General features: G+C 50.0%; 1 protein-coding gene across 1 annotated transcript in view; it reads right to left on the minus strand.

Annotated features, from left to right (window-relative positions):
* The window catches only part of PODXL (podocalyxin like), an 81,773-nt gene that overhangs the window by 38,747 nt on the left and 27,272 nt on the right, over window positions 1–15,754 (minus strand). The gene's annotated exons all lie outside the window — the stretch shown is intronic.

Here is a 15,754-nt window from a genome sequence, read left to right on the forward strand (position 1 = left end):
TACTTTGTACCAGCTGCCCTAGAGCTCTACAAAGCCAAGACACTTTCTCAGCTGCTTTATGGCTCCTTTTCAGGAACCCCAACATCTAGTGTTATGTTACTGGAAAGGGTGCAGTCAGTATTTCTAAGGAAGATCATCCAGCTCCCTAAGTGCGTATCAAATGCTAGAGTGAGATTGGAAACAGGTATGCAAAGTGTGGAAGATAAGATCTGTGTGTCATCGATCCTATATTGGCTGAAGCTAACCTATGACCCAAAGCGATTGTCTGCTTTGATCTTAAGAGACAACTTTCAGCCAATCTGGCTAAAAACTGTGAAATGCAAATTATCACAGCTTGGCTTTATGGAACAACAGCTAGCCTTCATACAGCAAGATCAAGCTAAATCCATAATTAAACAAAGGGTCAAGGACATCAGTCGGCAAAGGGATCTAGCCAAAACACCAGAATTTCTGTGTCCAGATAGGATCCGATACACGCTTGTTCCAGCTCCATACCTGTCAGACCTAGAACTTATCACCCATAGAAGGGCCTTCGCCCAAGCAAGATGCTCAGCTCTACCCACTGCCGTGCTGGAGGGGCGTTACCAAAAGAAACCCCTTGCTCAGAGACTCTGTCCTTGTGCCAGCGGATGGATAGAGTCAGATGAACATGTGCTTCTGTTCTGCCCCATTTATGACACTATCAGACGCACCTTTATCCAGCCAATTTTGAACACTTACCTGAGATCTTCCACAAAGGAGAAAATCAAGGTACTGCTTCAAGACGAAGATAAGCAAATAACTCTCTGCACAGCTAAATTTTGCACCGCCGCCATGAAATTGCGTACTCGGTATATGGATCAAAAAATTCTCTCTGATCCAACCTTATAAACTGGTAACTTAAAGTATGTTTTAAATACTGACTATGATGTCAGATTTTTAACATTTTTATAGTATTGGCAGTTTTCCTGCTTTTTGTATTGTCTTAGTTTTAACTGCATGTATTTGGGTTTTGGTCTGAATGACCGTGAATAAAATATTGATTGATTGAGTCCCACTTCAGGGCTGCAGGAGGGCAGTTTTGGATCGGTAGGGAACTGAGGCAGGTCGGCTTGGCACAGCCACCTGCCTCCTTCCAGCAGAGGCCGATTTTGGCAAGCCAGGGAGGTTCCCCCTCGCTGGCTGGAGGCAGGGCTCCCAATGGTCCCTACGCCCTTCTGAGCCTTTGCTAACCTCTGTTCCCGCTCGGGGCACAGACGCCAACAAGAGGACGGGCAGAATTAATTGGCCTTCTCTCGGCTGCCTGACGGCTTCTGTCATCGGGCTTTGTTGCTGTTCTGCTGGCTCCCGGGGCTGATGGGAATTTTGCCCAGGGGCGCCTGGACTGTGCAATAAAGCAAATCAAAACGGCGTACCAAAGTAATTCAAACGCCGCCTGCATCTGTGTGCAACTCCAGGCCCACGGCCGAAGAGACTGCCCCTTTCCCTCGGGGACAGCCGATCCCAGAAGACAGCGAAAGAGGCAGAAGGGCCGGGACCAGCACATGAAGCATCTGCGCACCGGACATCCACTGTGGCTGAGACTGTGCCGACACACCAATGCGTATCCTGCTCTCCTTGCGCTGAAAATGAGGCAGCCCTCATTTCTATGGGGAGCATTGTGAAGGGGGCGCGTGAAGCACACTCCCTGGAAATCCACTGTGATTGAGCTGAAAATGATCATTCGCCACCGGATTCCCCTTTGTGGATGAGTCAGTCTGGTTGTGAAATATCCTACTAAGTCAGGCTTTTCCCATTAGGGGTCCGTGAAGCCCTGGGGCTTCTTGAGGGTCCTGGAAAGGTTTCCCAAATGGGGGAGAATTAATTTTTAATCTGTTTTTTAAAACGTGTTTTAACATTATTGTTAAACAGTTATTGGCCGATATGACCATGTTGACGTGCCCCCCCCCAGGCCAATGATGGGCTTAGAGGGGGAAGGGCCTTGGGTGGGCGTGTCCACAGCTCTGCTTCCCAACCATATTCTGCATGACCGTACCACTTTTAGAGTTTCTCGAGGCCTGAAGAATGGTAGAAAAAGTGGAGGGAGGCTGCACTAGGCTGAAATAAAGCACAGGGTTGTAGTGTCCTGCATAGTGCAGGGGGTTGGACTAGATGACCCAGGAGGTCCCTTCCGACTCTATGATTCTACATCACCCAGTAAGGCTGGCCCTCACCACTGAGGGAAGAAGGAAGCTGGAAGATCAGCTCCTTCATCAAAAACTCCTCTGTCCGGGAATTTTAACCAGGAGCATTTAGCAAATGTAAATGTTTGTAACTTTTAATGTTGCGTGCGTTTTAATGTTGAGATCTGCTCCGAGCGACACGAAAGGGCGGGATAGAAATAAAAATTTATTAGAATTACTGTTCTCCAGGGCAGCCGCATCCAGCGACGTGAGGCTGTAACAATCCAAGAGCTTTAAACTGATCTGGACCCGGAGAAGGAGAGCTTGGTACACCTGAGTGGAACATCCAGTTTGTCTCAGGGCTAGACTGCTGTGCCAAAGACTCGGAGAACAGAGTTCGAATCTCTCCTACGAGCATGGAAGCTTGCTAGAGTACCCCGCGCTAGCCACACCCTCTCATACAGTGCTGTAAGGGGGCTGTGGGGGAGTGGCTTGCTCCCACCCCGATTCCGCCAGAACCAGCACCACAACGAAGGCCAGGTTGCACACAAACAACAGAGACGAGAACTTCTGGATCAGGGCAAAAGTCCACTGAGGGCTGCATACCGACAGAGACCAGCCAGGGGCTTCAAGGAATCCCACCAGCAGGGAAGGAGATGACAGGAGGGCTGTCCTCCCACTGATTCTCACCCGACGGTACACTGCCCCTGAAGTTGGAGGTTCTACTTTCCCATTGTCTTAATGTTTTGAGGGGAGGTTTATTGGTTTTTTGTGATTTTATTTTATATTGTAAGCCGCCGCGAGACGACAGTGTCGTGAGTGGCGGGGTATAAATGGAAAAATAAATAAATAAAAATAAATTGTGGCTAAGGGTTGCTGCAAATAATCCATCATGCCTTCATCCCACCCCACTTTACCTAACCTAACTGGCCCGATTACATCCTGTAATGAAGCCCTTCAAACTTAACCCTCTTTCAAAGGGGCCAGAACACAAACAACCCAACTGCTCCTTTCAAGAGTCTTGGGGCGAGGGAGCGCCCTTCCGACAGGAAATCCATGTTATTCTGTTCAGCACAATCCCCCTCTTGCGTAGCCTTGGAGAGGGGAAAAGAAACCCTTTTAAGGGAAAAAAAAACACGCTCGTTGTGGAGAAGAAAGTCCACCGCCGTGAAAGTACCAAGATGCCAAGTTAGACCGAAAGTCAGATTCTTGGAGTGGCCAATTAAGGCTGGAGGCCTGACCTGGTGGTCCAGGCTAGCCGTATCGCGTCTGATCTCCCAAGCTAAGCAGGGCCAGCCCCGGTTCGTACTTGGAGGGGAGACCAGCAAGGACGTCCAAGGCTGCTATGCAGAGGCAGGCAGGGACAGACCTCCTCTATTCATCTGCCCCTGACCGGGAGGGCCCAGGTCAGCCCAGTCTCATCACTTCTTGGAAGCTAAACGGGGGTTGCCCCTGGTCAATACTTAAGATGGAGACCACCAAGAAAGTACAGGGTTGCCACGCAGAGGCAGGTGACGGCCGGCCACCTTTTGCCAAGCCAACTGCAACTCAACAGCATTTTCCTCCACAGTACAGCTTGAAGTTATTCCACGTATTTCTCTAAGCCAGGGGTAGTCAAACTGCGGTCCTCCAGATGTCCATGGACTACAATCCCCAAGAGCCCCTGCCATTCTCAAGAATGGTGGGGTATAAATCAAAGAATGTATGAATGAATGAATGAATGAATGAATGAATGAATGAATGAATGAATGAATGAATGAATGAATGAATGAGCCACACCTCCCTTCTTCAGAGCTTCTAGGTGTAAAAAATTAAAACATCCAAAGCTAGATAGCTCTGGATTTGCCTTACATGAAATGTTCCAGGCTGTCATTTACAAACAGAGATAAACTTCCTGTAATCTTCCTGTAATCTGAATTTCCCCCTTCCAGCTTCCTGCTCCTGTGTGTGGGTCAGCCTCCTGCCATTTGGCACAAGGAAACACAACATCAAGGAACTGCTTGTGCATTCGTGCTCTGTGTTATTATATAATAGTGCAGAACACCCAAAGGGAGGGAGGAAGAAATGCAAACTGATGGGTATCCCAGGATCTCAGCATCTTAATAAGGCCCAAAGAAGAAACTAGGTCACCCTTCTCAAAGAAAAACAGGAGATTAAGAGGCAGATTCGGTGTGGTGCACAGAATTCACTGGAGAGAGGCAATTTGTGTGAGTGTTCATATTTCAAAAATGTGTGTTATGGACTGCAACCTGTTTTCTGGAGAGAAGTTCAGGCAGCCCAGGAACTCTACTGTCCTTTGAAGAAAAAAGATGGTTTTGGAAAGAAAGCATAAGAACAGTAGAGTAGCCCTGCTGGATCAGACCAGGGGTCCATCTAGTCCAGCATCCTAAGAACATCAGAAGAGCCCTGCTGGGTCAGACCAGAGGTCCATCTACTCCAGCATCCTGAGAACATCAGAAGAGCCCTGCTGGGTCAGACCAGGGGTCCATCTAGTCCAGCATCCTAAGAACATCAGAAGAGCCCTGCTGGGTCAGACCAGGGGTCCATCTAGTCCAGCATCCAAAGGACATCAGAAGAGCCCTGCTGGGTCAGACCAGAGGTCCATCTAGTCCAGCATCCAAAGGACATCAGAAGAGCCCTGCTGGGTCAGACCAGAGGTCCATCTAGTCCAGCATCCAAAGGACATCAGAAGAGCCCTGCTGGGTCAGACCAGAGGTCCATCTAGTCCAGCATCCAAAGGACATCAGAAGAGCCCTGCTGGGTCAGACCAGGGGTCCATCTAGTCCAGCATCCAAAGGACATCAGAAGAGCCCTGCTGGGTCAGACCAGAGGTCCATCTAGTCCAGCATCCTAAGAACATCAGAAGAGCCCTGCTGGGTCAGACCAGGGGTCCATCTAGTCCAGCATCCTAAGAACATCAGAAGAGCCCTGCTGGGTCAGACCAGGGGTCCATCTAGTCCAGCATCCTAAGGACATCAGAAGAGCCCTGCTGGATCAGACCAGGGGTCCATCTAGTCCAGCATCCTGAGAACATCAGAAGAGCCCTGCTGGGTCAGACCAGGGGTCCATCTAGTCCAGCATCCTAAGGACATCAGAAGAGCCCTGCTGGATCAGACCAGGGGTCCATCTAGTCCAGCATCCTGAGAACATCAGAAGAGCCCTGCTGGGTCAGACCAGGGGTCCATCTAGTCCAGCATCCTAAGGACATCAGAAGAGCCCTGCTGGGTCAGACCAGGGGTCCATCTAGTCCAGCATCCTAAGAACATCAGAAGAGCCCTGCTGGGTCAGACCAGGGGTCCATCTAGTCCAGCATCCTGAGAACATCAGAAGAGCCCTGCTGGGTCAGACCAGGGGTCCATCTAGTCCAGCATCCTGAGAACATCAGAAGAGCCCTGCTGGGTCAGACCAGGGGTCCATCTAGTCCAGCATCCTGAGAACATCAGAAGAGCCCTGCTGGGTCAGACCAGGGGTCCATCTAGTCCAGCATCCTAAGAACATCAGAAGAGCCCTGCTGGGTCAGACCAGGGGTCCATCTAGTCCAGCATCCTGAGAACATCAGAAGAGCCCTGCTGGGTCAGACCAGGGGTCCATCTAGTCCAGCATCCTGAGAACATCAGAAGAGCCCTGCTGGATCAGACCAGGGGTCCATCTAGTCCAGCATCCTGAGAACATCAGAAGAGCCCTGCTGGGTCAGACCAGGGGTCCATCTAGTCCAGCATCCTGAGAACATCAGAAGAGCCCTGCTGGGTCAGACCAGGGGTCCATCTAGTCCAGCATCCTGAGAACATCAGAAGAGCCCTGCTGGGTCAGACCAGGGGTCCATCTAGTCCAGCATCCTGAGAACATCAGAAGAGCCCTGCTGGGTCAGACCAGGGGTCCATCTAGTCCAGCATCCTGAGAACATCAGAAGAGCCCTGCTGGATCAGACCAGGGGTCCATCTAGTCCAGCATCCTGAGAACATCAGAAGAGCCCTGCTGGGTCAGACCAGGGGTCCATCTAGTCCAGCATCCTAAGAACATCAGAAGAGCCCTGCTGGATCAGACCAATGGTCCATCTAGTCCAGCATCCTAAGAACATCAGAAGAGCCCTGCTGGGTCAGACCAGGGGTCCATCTAGTCCAGCATCCTAAGGACATCAGAAGAGCCCTGCTGGGTCAGACCAGGGGTCCATCTAGTCCAGCATCCTGAGAACATCAGAAGAGCCCTGCTGGGTCAGACCAGGGGTCCATCTAGTCCAGCATCCTGAGAACATCAGAAGAGCCCTGCTGGGTCAGACCAGGGGTCCATCTAGTCTAGCATCTCGTCTCACACAGTGGCCAACCAGTTCCTCTGGAGGGCCACCAACAGGGCATAGAGAATCAGGCCTCTATATTGCATCCTGGCTTTGGGATTCAGATTGCCTCTGAATGCGAAAGTTTCCCTCCGTCCTCGTAGCTTGTAGCCCCTGATAGACTTATCCTCCACGCATCTCTCCAATCCCTTTTGAAACCTTGTTTATTTCTTGGCCATCACGACATCCTCTGGCAGAGAATTCCACAGTTTAATCACTCTCTGTGTCAAGTAGCATTTCCGTGTTTCGGTCCTGATCCTACTCCAGCGGTGTGGTGTCGTGGTTAAAAGCAGCAGCCTCTAACCTGGAGAACCGGGTTTGATTCCCCACTCCTTCTCCACCTGCAGCCAGCTGGGTGACCTTTGGCCAGTCACAGTTCTCTCAGAGCTCTCCCAGCCCCAACTACCTCTCAGGTTGTCTGTTGTGGGGAGAAGAAGACTTTTTCGGGTAGTGAGGAGTTCTTCTTCTGACTTAATTGCAGCAGGGGAGTATTTAGGGTACCTCTTTTGGAACAACACTTGTGTGGTGCCTGCAACAGCTGACCAGAGGAGTTCTTCACAGAGACGTCTTGTTGCATCAGTTTTCCTTTTTTCTTCTAAATGATGCATGCAAAGACAAAGGGAGACCAGGGGGCTTCATCCGACAGTGATGCACTGAGGAAGAGCTGGAGACGGCAAGGCCAGAAGCAGCCCAGCGGGCCTGCCGAAGAGAGACGCTATTTATCAGTCTAAGAATAGAGCAGACAGAGATGTCTTTGCAACCTGCAGGGACGAAGGAGACAGCAAAGGCAAAGAGAATGCGAAACTTCCGTGGCTCGGTGGGAAAGCATCTGCTTGGCATGCAGAAGGTCCCAGGTTCAATCCCCGGCATCTTCTCCAGTGAAATGAGGCAGGTGGTGATGATGAAGAAGAAGAGCTGGGGGTTTTTATACCCAGATTTTAACTACTTGAAGGAGTCCCAAAGCAGCTTACAAACACCTTCCCCTTCCTCTCCCCATAACCAACACCCTGTGTGGATGGTGGAGCTGAAAGAATTCGTAGAGAACTGAGAACAGCTCTCAGAGAACTGTGGTGAGCCCCAGGTCACCTCCCCATCCCTTGCTGGTGGCCACAGAATGACTAAGACCACTCTCCTCTTTTTATAGCCTAAGAAAATTCAATTAAAACTTTTGCCCTTCTATTCTGGCCTCAGTTCTTCATTAAAATGGCCATTTTGTTTCTTCCAGAGACCTCCTGTCGCTTGAGATGCGATCAGTTAATTACACTTGCCGACAACCCTGTTGGCTTTCGTCTTATTAGCGCAGAAGAGTGGTAAGCCTGAACCAAGCCATTAAGGTCAAAGGGAGGTATTAAAGCAGACAACGGAGAAGTCAGTTTGCGCTTTGGAGATGCGTGTGCGGAGAGGGTAAGTCACAGAACGTTCACACGTGCAACCGTTCAGGGGGAAGTGAGAGGTCCGCTGGATGGAGCTGCGTGTAAGCAGAAGGAGGAAGACGGGAAGATGGTTGGCCTGGAGAGGAATCTTCAAGGTCACCACATGCAGATTAATTACTCCTTTAACCCTCGTATCCGAATGCAAAGTAATTTGGAGTGGGTTAACCAGACATACACGCTTCCGGTTCAGGATTCGGACACAAAGTGGGGAATTCTACAATGTGCGTGGAAGGGAAAGAATTCATTTGAATGCTGGAATTTCTCGCTGAAAGGCGACAAATCCTTGTTCCTGAAAATGGGCCCCGGTTACATGGAGACAAGATGGAAAAGCCAAAATGATGCCCTCATTATGAGCCAGGCTGTTAAAAACCTGACGTTTTGGAGGACTTTGTTTCATAGGTTCACCATGAGTCGGAAGCAATTTCACAGCATTTAACACACACACACAAACACAGAAGGTGCCCCAACACAGTTCTGGGACAGGCCTGCGAGGGGAAAAAGCCTCCTTAATTCAAACTAAGCTTGGCTTGCATTAGAGGCTGAGCCTTCTTATTCGTGGCCCCCCGACTGCGAGAATTTCTAGGCCTCACAATTAGGCAGAGATCTGAAAGTAGGAAAATTGCGTCAGAACCAACAAGGCAAAGCTAAGCAAGGTTGAAGGGAAGATTCTTATTAGGGTTGGAAAATTTCTGGAAATTTTTGGGGGTGGAGCCTGAGGAGAGGGAGGGACCTCAGGCAAGGCCAAGGCCATCGAATCCACCCTCAAAAGCAGGGGACCTGATCTTCAGGATATGGAGTCGAGTTCTAATTAAATTCTGAAGGGGGTTGGACTAGATGACCCTACAGATCCCTTCCAACTTTATGATTCTATCAAATCTCCAGGCCCCACCAGCGGACTGACAGCCATAGCTCTTCTCTGTGGCTCTGTCCCAAATGCCCCCACAAATCAGGGCCTGGGAACTCTTTACTATTCATAGATCTATAAAGTTATATATCTCACATTTCCACTCAATGAGAGCCCACAAGGTAACCGACCACTAAAAATTCACTGTAAAACAACTGAAAAAACAGAACTTAAACACGTGTGTGGTTTGAAGTGAAAGAGGCAGATTAGAATCCAGGAGCACCGTGGCGATTTTGGGTGTAAAAAGCTTCGGACCCGACAATGGGATCTTTGACTCTTGAAACTCATACCCCGGAAATATTGTCCGTCTTTATGATGCTTACCAGATTCAAATCCAGCTTTTCCATTTCCAGCTTGGTGTTGCCGTCAAAGTGCTGGACTGGGATGTGGGTTCAAATCCCATGCTCTCAACCCGGCCTTCCTCACAGGACTGTTGTGAGGATCAGTGAAGAAGCTGACATTGGTTTCCCCTCTGAAACGCTCTTTGCTATCGGAAACGGGTTAGCAAACGATGGGAGAGAGACGGAAAAGCTCAGTAAAGAGCACTTTAAAAGATGCCAATTTTTTTCCTTTGGGGACGGGAGAGAGCAGCAGTTTTCTAGCGGGGCGGAAAGCCTTGCTGAGATTAAAGGCCTGCGGGTCTCTCTGTGAGGACAGTGTGGCCACATCGCTGTAGACAGTCGCTAGGCACACCGTGGCAGTCAGTATTAATCTGTCTGTCTGTCTGTCTGTCGCGCTTCCACTTACCGCTTCTCTCCGCAGCCGAATCAGCCGGCGTCAACAGATGGCCCCGCTTTGTGAAAACAAGCAAGCAGGGGTGGGGGGGGGGGAGGGAAGAGAAGGGAACAAGCGGAGATGTCTTTTTTTGCCCCTCCAGAAGCAAAAAGCACAGGGTGTTCCTAGGTTCTGCCCCCCACCCCTGGAAAGCTCACCTGCTGTGCAGAAAAATAGTGAGAAGGGACACCGATTGAATGTCTACCTTTCATGTAAATGTGCAAACGTTTAGCCTACCATCACCTGGACATGATATTGGGGTCACTGTGGGTGGGTAGCTGTGCATTTCCTGCATTCTGCAGAGGGTTAGACTAGATGACCCTGAGAATTCTCATTCTATTATTCTATGATTCTGTCTCCCCTACCCCTGTATTGCAGGGGGAAACAGGAGGTGTCTGGAGCTTTAGGGGGAAAGAAAAAGAGCGGTATAGAATCACATGCATTGTTTTGTCCCTTCCTTTTGTCCTTTTGACCAGGGTCAAAAGGCCCACCTTACAGGACTGCCTAACTGTGAGGACTAGAAACAGCCCAAATCTGCCGGCAGCTCAAAATCCCCAAAGAGTCCTTTGATCAATCCCTAACTGAGAATTCCACCTAACCTGCACATAATACCAATCACACGAATCACCATGTTCTAGAAAGCAGAGGACGGGTCTGCAAACTGTCCGAAAACCTCACCCAATCGGAATAGTATTTTTACTTTACTGAGATCCCAGAAAACATTTCCCCAAAGCCATTACAAAATCCCACAATTACTGATATCTGTTCCCTGGCATTTACTGTCTGCCTTTCTCGCTGGGATTCAAGGCGGGACATTTGACGAACCATTTGTTTATTTTTTAATTTATATTCATAGATCGCCAATCCCGGCACAGCCAGCTTATGGCGGTTTACACGAAAAAGACAAAACAACAGAAGGACCCCAGGAGAATCAATCGAGAATCCAAGACTACTCAGGACCCTCAGCTCCTCCGGGAGCTCATTCCACCACGTTGGGGCCAGGACCGAAAAGGCTGTGGCCCTGGTTGAGGCCAGGCGCACTTCCCGGGGCCCCAGGAACAACCAGCAAATTCATATCTGTAGAGCGAATGCAGCCGGAATTAGGGTCATGGGACCAACCCAACTCTAAACCCAGGACTGGAGCAAAGCATAAATCTTTGCTCCACGACTCAACAAATTATGCCAAAACTGCACAGCAATGTCCTTCGTCTGTCGGTCGCAACAAACTAGGCCAGGGGTGGTTGTGGCTCTCCAAATGCCCAGGGACTACAATTCCCATGAGCCCCTGCCAGAAACAGGAGAGCCACAGGTTGGACATCCCTGAGCTAGGCTACAAATGAAGCAAAGCCATAGAGCCAATGCTTTCCCGTCCATCATAACGCAAATCTTCTACTAGCGGCCACAACTAGCAACTGGGAGGGGCAAACCTACAAAACCTTTTCCAAATGGCTCTCCCACTCTCTTGACAAGAAGGGGCCACAACACGGCTTGGAAGCCACCTAAACCCACGGATGGGATCCGAACCCCATAATTTCCAAGGGAATAATTAAGTAGGAGTTACCCGATATGAGAAAGTCAACAACCTCCAGGGCTGGTTTAAAGCGATCATAATGCAGCTCTGTCCTGGAGGACAATGGCTAGTTGGATCTCATCATGTTTTGGAAGCTGAGCAGGGTCAAACCTGGTTAGGACTTGGATGGGAGACCACCAAGGAAGGCCAGGGCCAGCCACCTCTGAATGTCTCTTGCCTGGAAAAGCCTACAGTGGTTGCTGCAATTTGGGGGCCAACCTGAAGGCGGGATCATTCTCAATCAGCGGTTCTCAACCTGGGGGTCGGGACCCCTTTGGGGGTTGAACGACCCTTTCACAGGGGTCGTGGCAGGGCCCTTCCCTCTAAGGGGGTCCCAAAGTGGTCGGCATCGCTCCTCTTCCATTTCATCCACACAACAGCCTTGCGGGGTAGATCGAGATAGAGCATTTGTCCCTGTGGAGCAGCAGAAAAGAAAGAGATGGGCACGGTGGGACAAGAGGCAGAGCTGGACTGAGAAACCCCGGGAAAAAACCAAATTTATATACAATCCTGAACCATGGATCTTCATGCCATCGGTCAGTTTTGGTTTAATTTCTGTGGAAGAACCCTTGCCTAATTTTATGGTTCGGGGTCACCACAACATGAGGAACTGGATTAAAGGGTCGCGGCATTAGGAAGGTTGAGGACCACTGTTCTAAATAGACACTTGTAAGAAAGTTCTTCTTTCCAGCCTCTCTTTCCCCTGGATTCTCCCCCCCCCACGACCCCCAATTCCCATCGTGCCCCCATTCTCTACCTCTTTCCACCCTCCTTGCTTAAGCTGAAAGTCAAGGTGAAAGCAGACCTGTGCTATCGGCAAGAAAACAGCCCAAACCCTACCCGAATGTATCTGTTTCTCAGAAGCTGTTTGTCTCTTGCCTTGAAAAACTTCCGGCAGGGGTGACCAAACTGTGGTTCTCCAGATGCCGATGGACTACAATTCCCATGAGCCTCTGCCGTGGGGGGTCACTATTTGTCACCATGATTTGACAGCACTTTGCACACACAAGAATGCTACCTTCCTTCCATCCCTGCTTTCGACGTGGGTCTCTCTGGACTGAGACCAGATCTCTTGTATGTCCCGCACAGCACCTACCCCACCCAGCCGTGGTCACCAAGAACGCTGAGACTCATAGGAAAAACAAGTCCCCCCACCCAAGGTCACCCAGGACCAAGGAGGAGAGGACAAAGACTCTCGGCGACAAGCTGTCCTTCCTCACGTTCTTATTGAAAAATTTTGGTGGCCAGGAAGTTGGCTCAGAGCATGAAAAGGTCTTTTGTTGTTGACTGAAGCCCCAGGCGTGCCCTCCAGCCACTCCTGGAGGAACAAACAGAGTCAGAGCGGGGGGGGGGGGTCTGTGGCTCAGCAGAAGAGCTCCTCGTCTTGTGTCCAGAAGGTCCCCAGTTTGATCCCAGCCAACTCTGCTTCAAAAAAAGACTCTCAAACAGTGCTGGTTACTGTCCGTCTCCTTTCCTTCTTCCCACAACTGGGGAAGCGTCTGCCGTTAATCACTAACCTTAACATTTTTGCTGCCCCAATGTTTTTGTGAACGACAACTGAGCCCAAAGGACTGATTTGCTTTTCTAGCAAAGAATGATCATGCTGCATATTTGGGACGCTGTGGTGCTGTTTTCTAATTTGCAACTAATTTACTTTCTCCTTGTATCTGTACGGTCCCTGTTCCACTGTCTGCACACGAAAGCTCAGACCTTGAATAAATCTTAAAGGTGCCATTGGACTCAAATTTTGTTGTCCTACTTCAGACCAACATGGCTGCCCACCTGAATCTATCTGTCTATCTGCCTAGCTGTGAGGACTAGAAACCGAATAAAGAAACAGCCCAACTCTGCCAGCAGCTCAAAATCCCCAAAGACTCCTTTGATTAATCCCTAACTGAGAATTCCACCCATCTGTTTAGTTCTCCAGAGAGTTCTCTCCCCTCTCAACTTTATCCCTGCTACCCTTTTGCTGTTGGAGTGAGCGACCCACCATTCGAACCCAAAGCCAGTGCTCCTAACCTGCACATAAAACAAATCACACAAATCACCACGTTCTAGAAAACAGAGAACGGGTCTGCATACTGTCCGAAAACCTCACCCAATCGGAATAGTATTTTCGCTTTGACTTTTCTCGGCTTGAGATCGCATAAAACATTTCCCAAAAGCCATTAAAAAATCCCACAATTACTGATATCTGTTCACTGGCATTTACTGTCTCGCTGGGATTCAAGACGGGACATTTGACAAACCGTGTTGCTCATGCCTTCAATAAATCCTTGTGGGTCTTAAAGGTGCCATTGGACTGAAATTTTGTTGATCTGGTGGGATGCTTTCAAAAAGTTGTTGGAAAGTGTTGTTGGAAAAGCCCATTCACATTTCAACTTCAAGAGCAGGTGAGAATCTTCTCTCACTTGCTCAACCTGTGATCCAAAATCCATCAGATGATACAAGTTAAGCAGGGGTAGTCAAACTGCGGTCCTCCAGATGTCCATGGACTACAATTCCCATGAGCCCCTGCCAGCGTTGCTGGCAGGGGCTCATGGGAATTGTTGTCCATGGACATCTGGAGGGCCGCAGTTTGACTACCCTTGAGTTAGGAGGTACAGATGCTGTACCAACACGGCTGCCCACTTGAATCTATCTTCTCTTCCTGAGCCAGTTTTAATTTTAGGAAACTGTACTGCAGTACATGAAATGAAAGATGAAGAAGAGTTGGTTTTTATACCCCACAACTTGAAGGGGGCTCAAAGCAATTGCCTTCCCTTCCTCTCCCCACCCTGTGAGTTAGGTGAGAGCCCTAAGAGAACTGCTCTGAGAACAGAACTATGAGTGGTCCAGGGTCACCCAACGGGCTGCGTGTGGAGGAACAGGGAATCAAATCACAAGGAGCATGGCTCTTACTGGAATCTCATTAGCCCTTGAAAGCTAAGCAGGGTCGGCCTTGATTAGGACTTGGCTGGGAGACCACCTTGTCAGTTCAGGGTTTCTATGCAGAGGAAGCAACATGCAGAGTGCTAGATGTCCAGGATCTCACCCTCTAGCAAACAAAGGGGCTGGGGGAAATTTCAGATGGTTTCCAGGGCTGCCAAAGGCATCGAGCCACCCAATCCCGAACACAGCAGAGAGAGGGGGAGGTACTCAGACTCCCACCAAGCAGTAACTTCAGGCAGACCCCAAAAATGCCACTGAAAACACCAAGCTGCCTTCTGCTGAAGCACACAGTCGGGCAGTTCTAGTCGGTAGCGGCACTCAGGCGGAAATCTTTCCCATCACCTCAACCGGATCGGTTTAACTGGAGAAGCCAGGGATTGAACCCAGGACCTTCTGCATGTATAGCAGAGGCTCTTCCACTGAGTCACGACCCTGCCCCGGGACTGAAGGACCTCAAACTCAATTGGATCATCAGGGTCAGAATTGTCTACTCTGCAGGGCCACGAGGCGTTTCCCGTCACCTGCTGCCTGGTCCTTTTAAACTGGAGATGCCGGGGATTGAACCCGGGACCTTTTGCATAACAAGCCGATGTTCTGCCACCAAGCCACTGTCCCTGTCCTAGCCAGCATCTGTACCCCTTAACTGATATCATCCGATGGATTCAGCATCATGGGTGGAGCAAGTGAGAAAAGATTCTGACCTACACCTGAAGCTGAAATGTGTGTGTGGGGGGCTGTTTTGACAATGTTTTCCAATGACTCTTTGAAAGCGTCCCCCCCCCCCCGATTATCGGCTGGTCCTGTTTCACAGTCTGAGAGCCACGCCCGTTGTTTCAATCCGAACAGCTAACAAAATTGGGCAAATAGAAACATCGTCCAACTTTTTGGAATGCAAGGTGGACACACCAGCTAGAAGGAGGGCATTTGGGGGCTGCTGGTTTGTGTGCCACTGAAAAGAAGAAGAGTTTGTTTTTATATGCCGCTTTTCACTGCCCTAAGGAGGCTCAAAGCGGCTTCCAGTCGCCTTCCCTTCCTCTCCCCACAACAGACACCCTGGGAGGAAGGGGGGGAGGGCTGAGAGAGCTCTGAGAGAACTAGGACTGGCCCAAGGTCACCCAGGTGCCTGCATGTGGTTGAGGCTGAGTTAAGATTGCCAGATTCAGGTTGTGAAGTTTCTGGAGATTTGGGGGTAAAATGAGGCACGAAGAAGGAAGGGACCTCTGAGGTACATGATGCCATCCAGCCCCCCCTCCATAGCAGCGACTTCCTCTAAGAAAATTGATGTCTAGAAACCAGTTGTAGTCCTGGGAAATCTCCAGTTCTCACCTGGAGTTTGGCAACCCTACACAATGTCTTCCAGGGAGAGAGAATCTCTGTAGCTGTCATCCCAGAAACCCTCCAGCTCTCCCCTGCAGGTTGGCACCCTACATGAAGTTCACCTGGGGACCTGACCTCTGCAGCAGTAATCCCAGGAGACCTCCAGTTCTAACCTGGAAGTTGGCAACCCCACATGATACATGCCAGGAGACCTGATCCCTACAACTGTAATCCTGGGAGACCCCCCAGTTCTCACCTGCAAGTTGGCCACCCTGCGTGATGTTTCCAGGCGCCCTGATCTACACACTTGGAGGTTGCCAACCCTAGACGGAGTTCGCCAGGGGACCTGCTCTC

This window comes from Paroedura picta, chromosome 5, assembly GCF_049243985.1.
Source record: "Paroedura picta isolate Pp20150507F chromosome 5, Ppicta_v3.0, whole genome shotgun sequence".
NCBI classification, from domain to species: Eukaryota; Metazoa; Chordata; class Lepidosauria; order Squamata; family Gekkonidae; genus Paroedura; species Paroedura picta.